Source organism: Hyperoodon ampullatus, assembly GCF_949752795.1.
Source record: "Hyperoodon ampullatus genome assembly, chromosome: 4".
NCBI classification, from domain to species: Eukaryota; Metazoa; Chordata; class Mammalia; order Artiodactyla; family Ziphiidae; genus Hyperoodon; species Hyperoodon ampullatus.
Genome location: NC_136917.1, coordinates 56417225 through 56436230, shown reverse-complemented (window position 1 = coordinate 56436230; position 19006 = coordinate 56417225).

The following is a 19006-nucleotide window of genomic DNA, read 5'->3' as shown; positions in this document are numbered from 1 at the left end:
CGCTGCGGTTCAGGCTCGGCTCCGGCTGGCTTTGGGCACAGCAGCCCCGGCGGCTTCGCGTCCGCGCCGCGCTCCCGCTCCCCGAGTGTGTGAGGCGGCGGTGGTGGCGGCAGCGGTGGCGGAGCCAACGGCGAACGGAGAGCACAGCCGGGCCCGCCCCCTCCCTCCCGCCCCCTCCCCCTCCCCCTCCCTCCTGGCCCGCCCGCCTGCCTGCCTCCCTCCCTCCTCCCTGCCCCTCCCCCGCCCAACACGGCCGGGAGGTGGAGCTCGGGACCGCTCCGGTCCTGCTGGGAGGGGACCCCAGCACCGCTCCCCAAAGCCAGGACCCCTTCGGCTATCTCTCCCCTACCTGAGGCCCGTATACACAGACCGTCCCCCTCCCTGGCTCTTCAGTTTACACTTATCCCACCCGTGCCCCCACCTGGGACCCCTCCCGAATTCCTTTCCTAACCTCACTCAAACACCTGTCCCCTACCCTGTCCCCCTGGGAAGTGGAGGCACGGGAAATGTCTCCCCCGGTGCCTTCTTTTCTGGGCATCTGCTCCTCCAGATCCACCTTCTTCCCGCCCAGACCCCCAGATCACCCCGAATGGCCTTCCCTTCTCACTGCGCTCAGGTGAAGTACACCCCTCCCCCTCTGGCCGAAGCCGCAGAGCGGTCAGCGTCGGTGGCCGCAGCAAGTCTTGGGGGTGGGGCTATGGAGGGGACCGTGCGAGGGAGAGGGTAACGGGACCCGGGGGGCTCCTCTAGAATGAGGACTGGGGAGATATACAAGTGTTTGGGTGAGGTGACGCGCCTAATCTCGGGCTATTAGAGGGGCCCCCAAATCACCTGCCCTCTGGGCGGCATGGAGCTGTGACCCCGACACATTTACCAGTGACATATACACATTCACACAGTCACATGGGTCCCTACCCCGCGAAGCCGAGCAGTGTCACGGCCTGTGTCACACGCCCTCGCAGTGCCACACGCTCCCTGTCACAGTCACACTCACCGAGTCACACACTGTGTCACACGCAGTGTCTTACACACTCGATACTCAGTTTCTCCCACTCAGTTTTGGCTCTCTGGCGCCATCTAGAGGTGTCTGAGCAGCCTGGGAACTCCTTTTCCTTCGTTCAGGGTTTGGTACCCCAGGCTTTCAAGTGCCCCAGTCTAATACGACCTCCAGCTTTTGCCACTTATAAGCCAATGCAGTGGGTTCCAGGCCAGAAGAGTGAGAAAGACTGTCCCTGGTAAGGCCTAGCACTGGGTGTGCAGAGGCCTAATATGGGATGACTGATGGCTGGGCCTCTATTTGCCATAACCTCTGACTACTCCCTATCCACCGGCATTTTCCCATCCCTACCAGTCCTCTATCCCTTGTCTCTTTCCTCTGCTTCCTCCCCTTCTGATACCTGTATTCTCTGTGGAACACTCTTCAGGGTAAGGGTGGGCTCTCAGGCCAGCTGAGGGCTGCCCAAGATCTCTCCGAGAGCACCCCCCCTCGAACTCCCTTTCTGGCCTGGGCCCTGCTCTAGTCTGCACTCCCAGACCTCAGCCCCAGAATCCAAGATGGGGTGCTCTGGATGGGAGATGGGGTGAGCTAGTGAAAGGAGGATCTGTCCTATAGGTGGTTTCTCCCTGTCCCCTGCAAAACTCATATGCTCCGCATCACTGAGCACAGCTCCAAGGGAGGAATCAGTGGCCCAGAGACAAGAAATCTTCCACAGAGGAGCTGCCCCAGCTTCCCTGCCCCCAGCGTGTGCCCGCTGCCCACTGCAGCAAACCCTCCCCAGTCTGCTTGCTGGGAGCCATTCAAAGGCTCCTCTGTTCTCCTCCCTTGCTCAGGGCTGAGCAAGATAGGCAGCCGCAGAGCTGGGCAGGAAATGCTAATCTCCCAGATGTTCTCCTCCGTCCTCCCTGCTCCACCACCGTCAAACCCAAATCCTGCACCTCAAGTGATAGGAGCAGAACTGGGCCAGTGCAACACCAGGGTGTGTCTACTCTTCTCCCTGATCCCCATCCCCTCCTACCCCAGCTGCCAGGCTGGGCTCTGTGGGGGACCTGAGCCTGGGACAAGGTAGAAATGAGGATGGGGCTGTCTTCCCCAAGCAAAAGGGCAGGCAAGGGGCTGAGACTGGGAGGTTGCATCTGAAGAGGAGAGAAGCCAGGCTCCTGGCCCCATACCAAACTGGGAGGAGGACCTGGTTGGCAAGTAGGGAATCGGGGTCTTCTAAACTGATGATGCCTGAGATTCCAGCTGAGACTGTGGCCAGGGATTGGGGGATGCTAGGTGTGGGAGTGGTTGCGTTGCTTGTGGCCTAAGGCTCTTGCCGTGATATGTATGTGCCTGGGATGGGCCGTGGCTAATAGAGAGCTAGGATGCTGTAGAGCCTTGCACTGTAACAGAAAAAATTGTTGTCTCTGATTGTAGCTGGGACACTGTTGTGATGCTATGATGCTGGTGTGCCTAGGGTATAGCCAGAACAATCAGATTATCAGAGAGGCTGTTGCCAAGCTGTGTGTGTGTGTGTGTGTGTGTGTGTGTGTGTGTTCATGTGTGCATGTTGAGAGGAGGGCTGTAACTGAAATGCTGTAAGGCTTGAAGCTAAAAGTGTGAGGTTGGCATACCTGAGACTGGCTATAGCTGAGAAGCTGTTCTCTGTTAATGTGACGTAGGTAGAACTGTAGCTGGATCCGTTGCTTAGGTACTAGGAGATGAGAGGCCATTGCTAGGAGCCTGTACCTGAGAGGAAGGCTGTTACCTGGGATAAGAGCAGAGCTACTGTTGTGTATAGGACTGTAGCTGGGATGCTATTGGTCCTGAAGCTATAGCTGTGATGACAGCATACTGGGGATTGGCTATAGCTAAGGTGCTGTTGCCCAGGCTTGTGGCTGGGCTGTTACTGTGTGCAGGACTCTAGCTGGGATGCTGTTATGCCTGCAGCCATAGCTCTGAAGCTCAAGTGGAGCTGAGAGGCCATTTCCTGGTAATATAGTGGGACCACTGTTGTGTGGGGGACGGAGGCCACACTCTGTTTCCTAGGAGATGAGAAGCTGTTCCCTGGGAAGCTGTTCTGGAAGGCAGGATGCTACCTAAGATGGGAGCTGATCTGCTGTTGGAGCTGATCTACTGTTGTACTTGGGAGGGTTCCCGAGTGGCCATTGCTGCGTCTGTGGCTGGCTGGGTGGGGGAAGGCGAGTGAGTTCTGCCTTGAGGTCTGGGAGATGCCAGGAGCCCAAGGCTGGGCGGGGGCTGCTGCTCTGGGGAGGCTTCAGCAGTTGCTCTGCTGTGGAGCTGGGAAGCCTGTTTTCATTACTGTTTTAACTCTTTTTTTAACCTTGTTTTTCTCTCGGCTGCACTTTCGCTCACTCATTAATTTTGGTATTTTTCTCACGGTGCCTCAGCCCCTGTCACGGCTGCCATGGCAACAGGAGGCAGTGTGCACAGCGCCAAAATATCTGATCAAAAAATAACCAAAATAAGCAAACACCGAAACGACTGTGCTGGGGGCTGTGGCTGAGGGAGAGCCGATGGCTCAAGTCCAGGAAACTCTAGGTTCCCAAGGGACCCCTTTTTCTTCCCCAGGGAAGCTTCGCTGAACCTTCTGATAACCTGGGAGGCCCCTTCCCAAGGGAACCCCACCACCACCACACACACACACACACACACACAGATCTCCCAGGACTCTGAGATTTCCAATGGTCCCTGCCCGAGAGGCAGTTTTGCCTGAGGTGGGAGCATTGGGAGGGTGTGAAGGCTGGCGTTCACTTCCCAGGAGCTGACAGTCAAGCCTCTAAGAAGCTCCCTACCTGCCCTCACCATACACATCTGCATCACCCCACCCACCCCTCTCCCTGCCCCTCCTTCCTCAGGCTTCTTCCACTTTCTCTGCTCCCAACCCCTACTTGGCCACCTCCACTCTCTTCTTTTCATACCCCAGCATCCTGACAGGATGGATGGAGGGGAGGAAGCTGCAGTCTCTCCCACAACTTTTTTTTTTTTTTTTTTTTACTTCTGGCTGTGTTGGGTCTTCGTTGCTGCACGGGGGTTTCTCTAGTTGTGGTGAGCGGGGGCTACTCTTCTTTGCGGTGCGTGTGCTGCTCATTGCGGTGGCTTCTCTTGTTGCAGAGCATGGGCTCTAGGTGCGCGGGATTCAGTAGTTGGGGTGCGCGGGCTTAGTTGCTCCGCAGCACATGGGAGCTTCCCAGACCAGGGCTTGAACCTGTGTCCTCTGCATTGGCAGGCGGATTCTTAACCACTGCGCCACCAGGGAAGCCCCCCCACAACTCTTCAGTGGAGGTGCTAGGAGAGATGCCACAAAAGCACCTGACACTCCTGGGCCTCTGGCCACCTCTAGCTCCAACTGCCTACGGGAGATTCCTGAACAGCCCTGAACACTCACACCCCCAATAGCACTTGACCCTCACTTTCCCCCCAGTAGCATTCTAGTTTCCTGGGGACCTCCTTCTCTCAAGTGGGCATGTCCCCAGGAGGGGTAAAACAATAGAGCCTCATGTGAAATAGGAAGGGGCAAAGCTCTTGGTACTACCTGTCTCCCTTCTTTACCCACTAATTTCCCCTCTGAGGGGGCTTGTCTAGATTTCTGGAGCGCTAAGAACCGGAGGAACAAGAAGCTCTTCAACTCTGCCTCAGTCACATCACAAAATTATATCTCTGGCTCCTCTTCTCGGTACCCCTCCAGCAGTGAAAATCTCACTCCCAACAGGTCTTCGTCCCTTTCTGGGAGCTAGGACTCACCTCCTGCCCCTTACATTCAGTTCCTATAACCCCCTCCCCACCAAGAGCAGTAGTGGCCTTGGCCTCCTGGCAGAGCCTTCCTGGGCCTGTTTCCATAGAAACCAGATAGTCTGTGCAGTGTGAGAAGGGGAGGGGAGACAGGAGCAGGGAGGAGGGACCAGACCTCAGGGGCAGCCCCAGAAGAAGGGACCTGGGCAATGAGAGAAGGAGGAAGCTGCCCCCATCCAAAGGGAGGGTGGGACCTTGATCTGGGGAGGGGAGAGAGGAGGTAGCCAAAGCTTGGTAGGTTCTATTCACCACCCCCCTCCCCGCCCCTGCACCACAGCTTATTCTGCTGCCTCCTGAGGAGATCCACGACTGTCTCTTCCCCTGGCGCAGAGAGGGGGGGCTCCTCTCTCCCCACGCCCCTAAGATCCTTCTTTACCAGGAACTACCTGATCTGGGGTGAATCTCTTTCCCAGGAGCCAGCAGTCTTAGTCTAAGACAGGGACCATAGGATACCTTCCCTCCCCCAAGATCTATGCACTCACCCCAGACCAGTGGCTCTGAGCTCTGGAGGCTGGGCCGCCCCGGGACCCGGTGACCACTGCTGACCCCGTGGCGTGCGGCTCTCAAAGGCCCCATTCATCTCCAGGGGCTGAAGGCACCATTGTCCCTGGCCGGGGGTGGTGGGGGCAGTGGGGGGTCTCGACTCAGAAGGAAGGAATGTGTCTGGAGAAGTTGCCCGCAGGGCTCCAGTCTCCAGGTCTCCACCAGCTCTCCATCGGGACCCCTACATGACCCCAAGCCCTTTCCCCCACTAGCTCCCAGCAGCCTTCATGCTTCTCTTGAGGGTGGGGACTGCCGTGGTTTGGGGGAGAAGCCTCGCCCCAACCCTCTGGCTCTCTCGGCAGAACCCTTTCTGGGGCTGGGAGCTGTCCAGCGCCTCGGGTCCTGACGGACCAATGATGCGCCTAGGTGCCATCGGACCCGAGGGGGCTCAGGGCCAGCCTAAGCTGGCTGGGGGCTCAGGAGCTCTCCTGTACCCAGGCAAACCACACCTGACCTGGGTGGGCATGGGTGCAGCTCTGGACATGGGGATCCATGGGTGCTGAGAACTGACCTGAGGAACAACTTGACCCCTGCCCTATCTGAGGAGAATTGAAGGGTCAAGTGCCACCAGGCCACTCCCCTGGAATTCAGTCTCTGACAGAGTTACAGAAAAGACCAGGAGAGGTCAGGCCCTGCCTCTTCCTCCCCCGCCCGTCTCTGCCGTGCCTCTGTTTCTGTTTGCCTAGCTCTCTCCACCCTCCTCTTCTCTTTCCCTCCCTGCTGGGTTGGGGGCTGCTGAATTATCACTTCCCAGCTCTGCTAATGTGCTCCCTGCTGCAGGGAGGGATCATAATTCTGGGAGATGATTAAGTTTCAAATTGTTTTTCTGTGTGTTGTTGAAGATGAGGCTTCAATATGGTCCCTCCCGAGATAGGGAGCCTGGCCTGGCCCCAGCTGCTTGCCGCATCCCTCCTCTGCTGGACCTCTCCTCTCTGGTAGGCCAGGTCTGGGAACATGACCCTTGGTGTCCCCTCTAAACTTACGTGGGGTGTGTGGGGGCAGGTGGGTGGACCCACCTTTGACTCAAGCTGGAATACACATAATGTGTAGTGAGAAACACTGGTTTTGAAGTCAGACAAGTCAGAATTCAAATCCTAACTCTGCCACTTACAATCTGTGTGACCTTGGATGAGTTACTTAAACTGTCTGAGCCTCAGTTTCTTCATCTGTAAAATGGGGATAATTTAACAATGGCCTCATAGAGAGCTTTGTGGATTTAAAATGATAATGCATGTAAAGTGCTTAGCGGAGTGCCTGGCTCACGGTAAAACCTGGTCAATGTTAGTGGTTATTAGAACACACGTACCCCATCCTGTGTGATCCTGCCTCCCCCATCCTCCCTAACTTTGTTCTTCAGTTCAGTAAATATGCATCTAATGCCTGCTATTTTTCCAGGCACTGTGCAGTAGAAATTAAGTTATTCAGGAGTGAGGAAGTTGGTTTTCTTGCTTATCTGCCCTTAAACACCCCTTCATTTGCCTCCTTTCCTCCTTTCAATTTAAGTTCACTCCCATTTTACCCTCCCACCTACTTCCAGCTCTTCCTTCATTATTCCTACTTCATTCTTCCTTCTTTCTCTGCAGTCTTATCACTTCACCTTCTTATCCTCCTAACATACACACGTCTTTTACCTTCTACATCATTCTCCATCCCATTTGGGGCCATCATAGTGAATAAAGTGGTTGAGTTTTCAAACTAGGAGAGAGAATCCTGAGTCATGCCGTGTGTGTGTGTGTGTGTGTGTGTGTGTGTGTGTGTGTATCTAAGGGTCACACACATTAATCTGAATTCAATGGTGGATCTGTAACAGACTTCTAAACTCACACATTTGAACAGTATACTTGTTTGCCTTCTATACCCTATGTATAATAAGCCTTACAACCCTTGAAATATAAGTCTATTTCTTTGCCTACCTACCTACCTACCTACTCTGCCCCTACCTCCATCTTTGTTATACTCTACTCTAAATGGGAAAGCCTACTGGTTGTCAATAACAGAAGCTGATTTATGATAGTGTATTTTTGTTTCTTCTCAGCTGGCTTCCTACCCTTCACCATACTGACCGATTTTTCCAAGAAGTCATTTCACAACTCTTTGAGGGCTTGATTCAGTGCAGGAAACAGAAACTACTCTAGGTATTTTAAACTGAAGGGAATTTAATATGGGAATTGAGTGCTTATAAAAATATTTAAAAGACTTGTGGAAAGGACTCCTAGAAGCTGTACCAAGAGAGCTAATACATATGCCATGATCAGAAAGATGGGGACTCAAAAGGCCACCACTGGAACTATTGAATTAAAGAACACACTGCCAAAGCTTTGCCATCTAGGAGTTAGGAAGAAGAGACCAGGAAGCTGGAATAACTGTTACAGGAGAACCCCATATCTCCAGGATCCTGCTTGCCAGCAGAAAGCCCAAAATAGCAGAAAGAAGGCCTCTTCCACTTTTCTGCCTGCCAGTCACACAAGTGCACTTAATTGTAAGGGAGTCAGAGGACCTGTATTGTAGCTTTCTAGTCTCTGTAACACAGTAGAAGAAAGTAGCAATAGAGGAAGCATGCCAACTGACCATATTCAACACTAATTTGGACCTTGCCCTTTAGGAGTTCACAGACTAGAGGAGAAAACACCAGGATCAATGCAGGTTAAAAGGATGAGCCAGAAAGTATCTGTGACAGACCAAATGTCAGCCCCATGAGGCCTGGGACCTTAGTGGTCTTAAAGTGAGTCCAGACCTAATTTGTAGCTATGGAGCTCAGGCTCTGCGAATCACTGGAGGAATAAAGCTGAAGTCAGTGCACTAGGGAGAGGAGGGGAAAGAAGAGACCATGACCCAATGTCCACAATAGTTCTCACTTCCTGGAAGGGGCTATACACAATAATCCAGGACCCCGAGTGAGGTCCCAAGAAAACGGGGCCCACGCTCGGTAGCAGATCCTCCCTCACACTGACTGTTTTTGGTTTATGTGGCCCTGTGTGACTCACCTGTCACCTGCCTCAGACCATCATTCTAAAATGAGCCCTCAGGATCACCACTGGGAGAAGAGAAGTGCAGAGGGAAGGCTAAAGTGGGCCCATCTCTCAAGCAGGAGAGCCTGAACCCAGGGGTGTTTTGCTGGGGAATATCCAGAAACTGGCACCTTCCAGCTGTCTATCTCTGCTTCCTCCTGCAATTCCAGATGTTTGGGCATCTCTTCTCTTCTCTGACTCTAGGAATTAGGAGCTGAGTCTAGGTGCTTCTAGGACAAGGAAATAGTAGCAGCTTCCAAGATCCCAAATAAATCCCGTTTATAAATGGTGTCAGTTTATATCTGCTGAGCGAGTATGAAAGTGTAGGGATAAGAGGTGGGCTGGCATCTCCTCATGGGCTTAAAATGGAAGGTAGTATATCCCGGTGGGTAAAATCTTGGCTTCCAGAGTCCTGTCCTGACTCAACTGCTTCCTAGTTTGGCCCTAGTGTGACCTTGGGCCAATGACATAATCTCTCTGAGCTTGTTCCCAACCCATAAAAGGGGAATAATACATACTTGCCTCCCAAGAAGGTTGGAGAACTAATTGAAATAATTATGGATAACCATGTACAAAGTGCTTGGTTCAGTTCTTGGCACATAGTAAGCTTTCAGTAAATGGCAGCTGTTAGTATTTTTGTTATTATTATTGGTATCGTACTTTCTCAGCAACAAACATCTTCCATCTTAATTACCTGGAAACATTTAGAAGACGGGGTTCCTCACACAAGGCTTGCTCTGGAAGTATGAGCTCTTAGTCACAATTTGGAAAAGTGGGGAGCCAGACCAGGTCAGGATGCCCCTCAAGCCTGTTTCTTCCGGCTGAGAAGTCACTGTCCCCTTGAATCCTAGTGCTGTCCCTGTGTGGATCCATTAGGGCATCTTAACATCACCCAGGGAAGGGGCCGTGATGTCACTCTGGCAGGTGAGGAAAGGCAAGGCTAGTGATATTCACAGCCCCAAGATCAAAAAAGTTTGGAACCATCTGCTCTGACCTTTTGTGCCCCCTTTTCTCCTTTCCTCTCCTTTCCTCAAACCCTCCAACTTCATTTAAATTTTATTGAACATCTACTATGTACCAAGCACAGGCACCATATTAGGTACAGGGGGGTACAGTGAAGAACAGAGAGAAAGGCAACCCCTAACCAACTGGAGCTCTCAGTTCACTGTGGCCACAAACTGTATAACTATAATGACACAAAATAATCATTTAATTACAGTTATAGTGGATGCATCTAAGGAAAATGACAGAGAGTAATGAGAGTGGATAATGGAGGAACTTAACCTCCCTTGTTAGTCTGGGGGAAGAGGGAGTGGGCAGGAAAGGCCAGATCAGACCTGCAGAATGAATAAGAGTCAGCCACCCAAGGAGGGGGAAGTGCCCTGGGCAAAGTGAATTCCTGCCAAAATGTTAGATGATAACCTTATGATGTGTTGCCTTGACCAGAGGTATTTGATTCTTAACTAGGGACTCCCAAAGGGATAAATATTTAATGGTGGGATTTTTGAGAGACATGTGACCAGCTGATAGGGTCAGGAGGCCTTCTCATCAGCAGCATTCTAACCAAACCATGTGGCCAGGAGGCCTATCTCTGGGTATGCATTGTGTGTGTGTGCATGTGTGTGTGTGTGTAGGAATGTAAATGCATGTTTGTGACTGTGAATGTAGGTGCAGGTGTCTATGAATAAATGCAGAGCTATAGCTAATAACTTTGACATCTGGGCCAAGCAACGGAAACATATCTTTTTTGTTTGTTTGTTTGTTTTTTGTGGTACGCGGGCCTCTCACTATCGTGGCCTCTCCCGTTGCGGAGCACAGGCTCCGGACGCGCAGGCTCAGCGGCCATGGCTCACGGGCCCAGCTGCTCCGCAGCATGTGGGATCTTCCCGGACCGGGGCACGAACCCGTGTCCCCTGCATCGGCAGGCGGACTCTCAACCACCGAGCCACCAGGGAAGCCCAACAGAAACATATCTTTAAATCCAGGTATACACCAACTCATGGGGGAGTTGCAGGAGAACAGAGAAGGAAAACTGTTCACCTGCATGCACATAGGAGCCCCCAGCAGTTAGATCCCTCACCCTTGACCTTGGACATCCCAGATCATCCATCTCTGCCAAGTATCAGGGGCAAACTAGGCAGGCCTGCTAGCGAAGCATTGGTGTTGAAGGTGGGGGAGGAGAAGAGGCTTTAAAACTTGCACAATCTTTTAGAAAATCATTATTTAAAACGTTGGCATCCTCCATATTTTTGTTCCTAGGCCCCTGGTGAGTGAGTATACCTTTATTGAGAGTTTGAATGTATGTATGCATCTATATGTGTGTGAATGCTGACTGTATGTGCTTATGTGTATATGAATAGGTGTTTGGGGACTACAGTGTCAGTTGTGATAACTAAGAGCCCCTGTGAGTTTGGGGCCAGCAGACCTATTTGTGTGCTCCTCCCCTCCTACTATGCCTGTCTCCACTGATCTCATGAGACGCAGAGGCTGGGATTATCTGCTGGTCAGGGCTGAGTCCCTTCATATTAACAATGGACCCAAAATGTACTGACCACAAGGCAAACAGAAATAATATGCTCACATTCACCTCCATCCCATAAAGCAAGTGGAACCTGGGCCCGTTGCAGTGAATGAGCTTCAATAATTCATCCCAGCTGCGGGTGTGGTATTGACACAAAGCTAATTTAACACTGTGGGAGCCAGGGGAGATAAGGAGCAATTATGCCCTCACCTGCAGCATGGTCGCTCTACTAGCTCTCTGATGCTACGTTGGAAAGCAGAATCCCACAGTAGGAAAAAGGTTGGGGAAGTCGCTTGTCCCTTTCCCTCCTTGCAGGCAGTTGACTTTCTGAGGCTGCTAAGATGATGTTCTATTTTCTTCTTGATAATATTCTTGAATAGAGGCTTCCCACCCCCATCTCAGGACTTGAACTTCCCAACAGTGACGGAGATGTTTCTTAGGTCAGACCAAGGTCTCTTCTGTATCTCTTTCTGAGGAATCAAAACCACTGGCACAGGGCTTCCCTGGTGGCGCAGTGGTTAAGAGTCCGCCTGCCGATGCAGTGGACACGGGTTCGTGCCCCAGTCCGGGAAGATCCTGCATGCCGCGGAGCGGCTGGGCCCGTGAGCCATGGCCGCTGAGCCTGCACGTCCGGAGCCTGTGCTCCGCAACGGGAGAGGCCACAACAGTGAGAGGCCCGCGTACCACACACACAAAAAAAGCTAAACATAGAATTAGCATGTAACCCAGCAATGCCACTCCTAGGTACATATCCAAGAAAATTGAAAACAGGTACTCAGACAAATACTTATACGTGAATGTTCATAGCAGCAACATCCACAATAGCCAAAAGGTGGAAACAACCAAAATGTCCATCGATGGATGAATGGATAAACAAAATATGGTATATTCATATAATGGAATGTTATTCAGCAATAAGAGGAAATGAAGTACTGACATATTATAACATGGATGAACCTCAGACACATTATGACAAGTGAAAGAAAGCAGACACAAAGTGTCATATAGAGTATCATTTCATTCATTTAAAATATGCAAGATAGGTAAATCCATTGAAAGTAGGTTAGTGGTTGCAAATAGATGGGGGAGGGGAGCATGAGGAGTGACTGCTTGATGGGTGATGAAAATGTTTTAGAACTAGATAGAGGTTATGATTGCACAACATTGTGAATGTACTAAATGTCACTGAAATGTATACTTTTTTTTTTTTTTTTGCGATACGCGGGACTCTTACTGTTGTGGCCTCTCCCGTTGCGGAGCACAGGCTCCGGACGCGCAGGCTCAGTGGCCATGGCTCACGGGCCCAGCCGCTCCGTGGCATGTGGGATCTTCCCGGACCGGGGCACGAACCCGTGTCCCCTGCATCGGCAGGCGGACTCCCAACCATTGCACCACCAGGGAAGCCCTGAAATGCATGCTTTTAAGGCTATTTGTATGTTATGTAAATTTTACTTCAATTTTTAAAAAAAGCAGATTCCTGGCCCCACCTTCAGAGCCTTAGACTCAGTGCATCTGCCATGAGGCCCAGGAATCTGAATTTTCTGCAAGTACCTTAGATACCTGATGCAGGTACAGGTACTGATTTTGAGAAATATCACTATACTGTCTTAAACCTCCTGTTGATCCTCTCCCATAGGACCTGAGCTTCTCCTTTCATAATACACCTCATAACTGGAATTACTTTTCCCGCAGCTCTTCCTGCACCCCACCACCCCCACGAGTCTGCAAACTCCCTGAGGGCAGAACCCATGTCTTCCTTATTTATCATAATACTCCCAGCATTTAGAAAAATCACCTGGACATTACATGTGCTTAATTGATATCAGGTGAATGGAATTACTGAACTGGATTAACTAGAAGGGGTCAGAATAAAAGGGGGAAATCCTAAGGAGTCTCTAGCTCAAGAACCCACAGTCTATGTAATGCGTCCAAGGTTTAAACTCAATTCTCTCCATGAGTTCCACCGCATGATTCAATGTATCCATCCCTGGTGTGGAAATCAGCACACTCTGGTTGGGAAAGGCCTTCTCTAGGATCCCAGACTGGGCTCCCCATGGGGAGGCACAGCTAGGGAGCTCCTGGCCAAGCCTGGGCACAGCAGTTTCCATTCTGGGACCCTCAGACGTGGCATCTAGAGGTGTACACCTCTGTTGGCATCTCCTGGCTGGAAGACTCTGACAGGTTTTCCCAGCCTCCTGGCTGATCCCAGCAACCTTTGGCTGGGCGACTGCTCTTGCTCTTGGCTGCTTGCACATTGCCTTAGAGAACACAGTCAGCAGAATGGCTTCCCTCACCGTCACTGAGCTGGACCTGAGCCATCCTACTGTCGCCCGTGCTGATTTCTGAGGCCTCAACCACACTGCAGGAAGCACAATGCAGCCGAGAGGGTGTAGGTGAGACATCCCGGGACTGGCTGGACCTCTCATACGAGGCTTGCAAAATGCAGTTTTCTCCTCACTGCTGTTACCCCTCCCATCCAGGCTCCCTAGAGGCACCCTCGCCTCTGTGTCTTCTCTGAGGAGGAGAGTGAAGTTTTCCAGCTCTGCACTAAGCTTACGACGGTCAATTAACCCTAGATCACCAACCACCGCCCCCACCCCCACAGACTTATGCTTACATACCAGATACCTCCAAAACAGGAAGACAGTGTGTCTCAAAGGAAAAACCAGGGGCTTTTAGAATTTTTATTATTGGCTAATTATGTGGCATTTCTCCAAGGCCCCCAATATTTCCCTCAACATGAAAAAAATCACTTCCGTTGAGCACATACTATGCACCAGGCAATGGAACTTAATGCTTTCATCATGTATTACCTCATTCAATTCTCACAGGACCCTACCAGGTATGTGATGCTTTAGAAATTTAATTGTGAATACAACATATACAGGAGATGTCTAAAACATGTATATGAACCATTTAACCCATACTGGTCCCCTATAATATATTAACATACTTATAATTAATATTATAATATCAATAGATTATGTGTTATTATTACATATATCTGTGATAAACATCCCCTTTTCTTTATAGTTTTATTACCCATGTATGCATTCCTAAATCATATAGTTTTATTTTTAAACTATATATGAATGGAATAATACAATATATATTCTTTTGAGGTTTTTTCTTATCATGAATCTATGTGGAATTCATTTATGTTGTTTCATGTATCTGAAGTTAATTGATATTCATTGCTGTATATTCCACTGTATGAAACACAACAATTTATATTTCCATTCATTGTAGTTGGGTATTGGGGTTGTTTCTCCTTTTTGGACCTCACAAACTTTTCTTTTTTTTTTTTAAATTTAATTTATTTTATTTTTGGCTGTGTTGGGTCTTCGTTGCTGTGCGTGGGCTTTCTCTAGTTGCAGCGAGCAGGGGCTACTCTTCGTTGCAGTGCGCAGGCTTCTCATTGCGGTGGCTTCTCTTGTTGCAGAGCATGGGCTCCAGGAGCTCAGGCTTCAGTAGTTGTGGCACACAGGCTCAGTAGTTGTGGCTCACCAGCTCTAGAGCGCATGCTCAGTAGTTGTGGCTCACGGGCTTAGTTGTTCCGCGGCATGTGGGATCTTCCCAGACCAGGGCTCGAACCCGTGTCCCATGCATTGGCAGGCAGATTCTTAACCACCGCGCCACCAGGGAAGCCCCCGATTCTCTTTAATAATCATATTTTGAGGCTTACTTCCTGTAAGGCACTGAGCACATACAGAGACATCATAAATGTCGGTTTACCATATATGGGAGTTCCAGAAAACAGCATGTGTGGATGAAGAGTTAAGGACATGTGCTCCTACAGAGTGAGCTTAGAACCAAATCATAGAGTCCCAGATATGTAGCCATGTCCTGCCCTGCAGGGAGAGCCCCACGTAGCACATGCAGAGGAGCTTGGACTGGATGGGATATACATAAGGAAGGAATCTGCTTCACAAAGGATGTACTATGGAATAATCTCACACTTTGAGTAATCCCTCCCCTCTACTCAGGACTGGAGATACAGCCTTGGGCCTTAGCAACAAGGGGTCTTAAGGGGCTTGGTCTGTGGAAATCATGTTTCTTACATTCAAATGGTCCCATTCAAGGGTCTGTGGGTCTCCTGATACCTAGAGGCACCCTCAGACAGGAGGGGCTGTAAGGAGGTGAGTTTTCTGTATCTGTCGGGGAAGTCTGCATGGATTAGGTAGGAGACCCGATGAGATGACCTGTAGGTCCTTCCCAAATCTGGGCCTATGTTCTAAGGTTAGACGGATATTGTTCTAAGGTGTCAGACTTCCTGAACCATAACTTTTAGTTTTTTCTTCTGCCTCATGGAAAAGAGGGTACCCCCTTTCTGCCACAGATGGCCTATTCTGGGAAACCTGGAGGAGAAGCTGGGCAAGACTGGGGGTGAATAAATAGGGTGAGGATCAGAAAGACATAGGAGTATGTCCTGGCTCTGTCCTAGGTGGGAAAATCTCTAAACTACTTTCAGCCTCAGTGTCTCATTTGTAAAATGTAACTGTATCTGAGAAAGAAAGAAGAATCATCCCCATTTTACAGATGAGGAATCTGAGGTTCAGAGAAGTTAGGTGTTCAAGAATTCACTATACAGAGTAGAGTCAGGATTCAGACTCAGGCTGTCTGACTCTAGAGGTGAAGCTCTTATTAATTACTAAGAATCACTCCTGGGGTGGGCAGAGGAGCCGGGGAAGGAAGAGATACTCTTTAACACATTTGATGCGGACATCCACTGTCAGACATAGAGTGTTTTGGCGTGAAGGCAGCGTGGTACTGTGGGTGGGCTGGAAGGAGAAGGAACAGAGACTCCGTGTGACTCCTGCCATTTCTTTGTCGGGTTTACAGCCTCTGGCAGGCACCAAGCAGGGGTACAGCCACGTTAACGGGGGCCTAGGGCACCTGCTCCCCAAGCGGAGGACATGCAGCAGCCTTATCCGCTGGGTGCCACTCACTCCCTTTGCCCAACAGCCAAGGTTTGGAGGAGCGGGGAGGGGTACAGCGGTTGCCACCGTTTATGCTCCTCCATAGCTTCGGAGCAAGATTTACCCCAAAAGCCGTATTAAATAAATAAAAGGAAATTCAGCAGATGGAAACATGAATCAATGAAAAGACTCCCATATGAGTGCAAAGATTTATGTCAAAAAACAAAACATCAACATCTGGGAGCTGCCGTGTCTCCTCTTGGCTGCTCGTTTGGAATGGATTCTCCGTGTCGCTTTCTGCCTCTTTCTGGCCCTGGGAGAGGCCAGAGAGAAAGAATGAAGCCTATTTAAAAAACAGTCATTTTTAAAATCAGAAACGAAAGCTGTTTTGCCCCGTCAAGGCTGGAGGGAACTTGATCCGGGCTGCCGGGGCCCCGAGATCTCCGGGAGAGAGAGCCCCCTGGCGGACGCGGAGCGGCGGCCCTCGTTCCCCACACCCCCACGGCTCTCTGGGGTCCGGTACTCCAGATTTCACAGCTGCCGCGGCAGCGCGAGCGCGTACCCCAGCGCCCACCGCACTGCGGCCGCGTTCCGCGCTCCCGGAGCCGGCGCCCAGACCCGTCACGTGGCTGGAGGCCTGTGTTAAGGAGGTTCGGTGCTCGCCACCACCCGCAGTACCGCCGGCCGCCAGGGAGCTCATCTCACCAGAGCGGGCCTCTGCGTGGGTTCCCCCAGTTCCGAGGCGAAGGATGGGGGACGTATGGTGAAATTAGAACGCAGGCTTTGAGGATGATGCAGCACGGATCAAAGATCGCACTTAGCTCGTAGGCTGGGCCACGCTGGGGTTAAGAGGGCAGGCGTTGGGATCCGGATGTCTGGGTTCAAATCCCAGATCTGCCACCGCCAACTGGGTGACCTTGAACATGTTAACCTCCCTGAGCCAGGGTTTCATCATCTGTAAAATGGGAATAATAGCACCAGCCTCCTGGAGGATTGTGCAAAGAGAATGAGAAAACACACATAAAGTACTCAGCTCAGTACAAATATACATGAAATTGAATAAATGTTAGCTATTGTCATCAGGATAAGGGCTCAGATTCTCATCATAACCTACAAGGCTCTGCATAACCTATGCTTCCAGCTCTGTGGCCTTGGAGAAGCCACTGACCCCCTCCATCACTAGGCTCCAGTCATTAACCTTGTCTTCCACCCAGCAGCCTAGCTCCCTTCCACCTCAGGACCTTTGCACATGCTGTTTCCTCTGCTTGGAAGGCTATTTTACACCTTCCACTTCGACCCAGGCTGCCCGTTCTTGGGGCCTCAGTTTACTTACCTCCAGGAAATTTCCTGATTCTCCCCTCCCCCAAACGTAGTCTCTGCTGTATACTTTCATAGCAGCCTTGGCTTCTTACCAGCAATGCTCCCAGTTGTAATGTATCATCAGTTTTGTTATATGTTTGATGTCCATCGCTCCCTAGACAGTTCACTTCTTGAGGCCAGGAGCCCATCCTATTGCATTCACTGTGGTATCCCCAGCCCCCAGGACAGTGACCGACTTAGGCCCACTATTTGTGGTGAAATGGTGGGACTCAGAGGCCAGAGGGAATCTTGAATCTTCTATATTGTTTTACCAGTTCCTTCCAACAATAAATGTATTTATTAAGCTGGGCACCAAGGACACAGAACCGTATAATTCTATCGCTGACCTACTGGAGCTCATAGTCCAATGGCAGAGACAGGCATGTAAATAGAGGACAACACAACACACAGATGGGGTGGAGACAGCAGACAGGGTGTGTGGGGGGTGGTCTAGGTGGACTAAGCTTCGTGCTTTTCCTGCATTAGCTTACTAAAACTCTCAACTGTCAGATAGGCCTATTACTATCCGCATTGTATAGATGAAGCATAGAGGTTAAACAACTTGCCTAAGATCACAAAGATAGCCATGGCAGAAGTGGCATTCAAAGAGGGCACATTCTGCTTCAAAGCCAGAGCTCTCAACTACTTGGCCACTCTGCCTCAGAGCAAAGGGCTCTCAGTGAGGTTACCCTCCCTGCCCACGTCCCCAGTTCTGGTTCTGCACTGAGAATGGGGCACTGCCCCTCACCACGTTCTTGCCAGTAGAAATCCCGCCATCCAGCGGCAGAGAGGGAGGTGGGCGCGCAGGGCTGAGGGGCAGGTGAAAGCCCTACGCCCTGCTCCGCATAAGAGCTTAATGAGGAATGTTCACGGGGTGGCAGAGGGGACCTGCAACAACTCAGCTGAAAACAGGAGCACCTCTGGCTTCTGTGTTGCCAAACCCCAGCACTGGAGGGAGGCCCCAGCCTAAGCCGGCTCAGCACCCTGAGGGCGTTGCTCTCACCTTTCACACCCACCTCGAAGCTCCACTGATCCTGCTACATCTCCTTTCACCACACCCCCGGGGCTTTTTTTGAAAGGTTGGATTCACATCCTTCATTTGCTCTCTTAACAGCGGCCCTGCCTGCTCTCCCGGATTCCAAGAATCAGCCAGCAAAGCTTTTGGAGGCTTACAGGGGAACTGCTCTTCCGAGTCTTCTCTGCTGGGGCGTGGCTGAGGTTAGGTCAGGGTTCCTTCGAGGATTTGATGAGACCACCCCTCTTTTTCAGCACCACCACCCCTCCAGTTCTCAGAAAGCTGCATCTTCCAGCAGTGGCTGGAGTATTCCGACAGGTGGATCTGAGGTCACAGCAGGACATCTAATATGGAAGAGACTAGCAGTTGATGTTAGAACTCAGGAAAGAGAACAAGGGTAAGGCTGTTAAGTGCTGCCATTTATCGAGTCCTTTCTGTGTGCAGAAAGCTGTGCTAAGCACCTCATGTGTGGTTGCCCAGTGAATGCTCACGTCAACCCTGTCAGGAAGGGACCGGTATTATCCCCATTTCACAGATGAGGAATTGAGGCTCAAAAAATTCAGGTAACTTTCCCAAGTTCACTCAGCTAGAAGGTGGTGGTGGGGACTTCCCTGGCAGTCCAGTGGTTAAGACTCCGTGCTCCCACTGCAGGGGGCAAGGGTTCGATCCCTGGTCAGGGAACTAAGATCCCACATGCTGCACGGCGCGGCCAAAAACAAAAACAAAGTGGTGGGGGATTCAAGCCCAGGCCATTAGGACTCCAGAATTCAAGCTCTTAACCACTCTACTCCTGTTTAGGAGTCAGCCACCCAGAAGGAAGGTCAGGAAGAGAGTGACGGACAGAGAAAT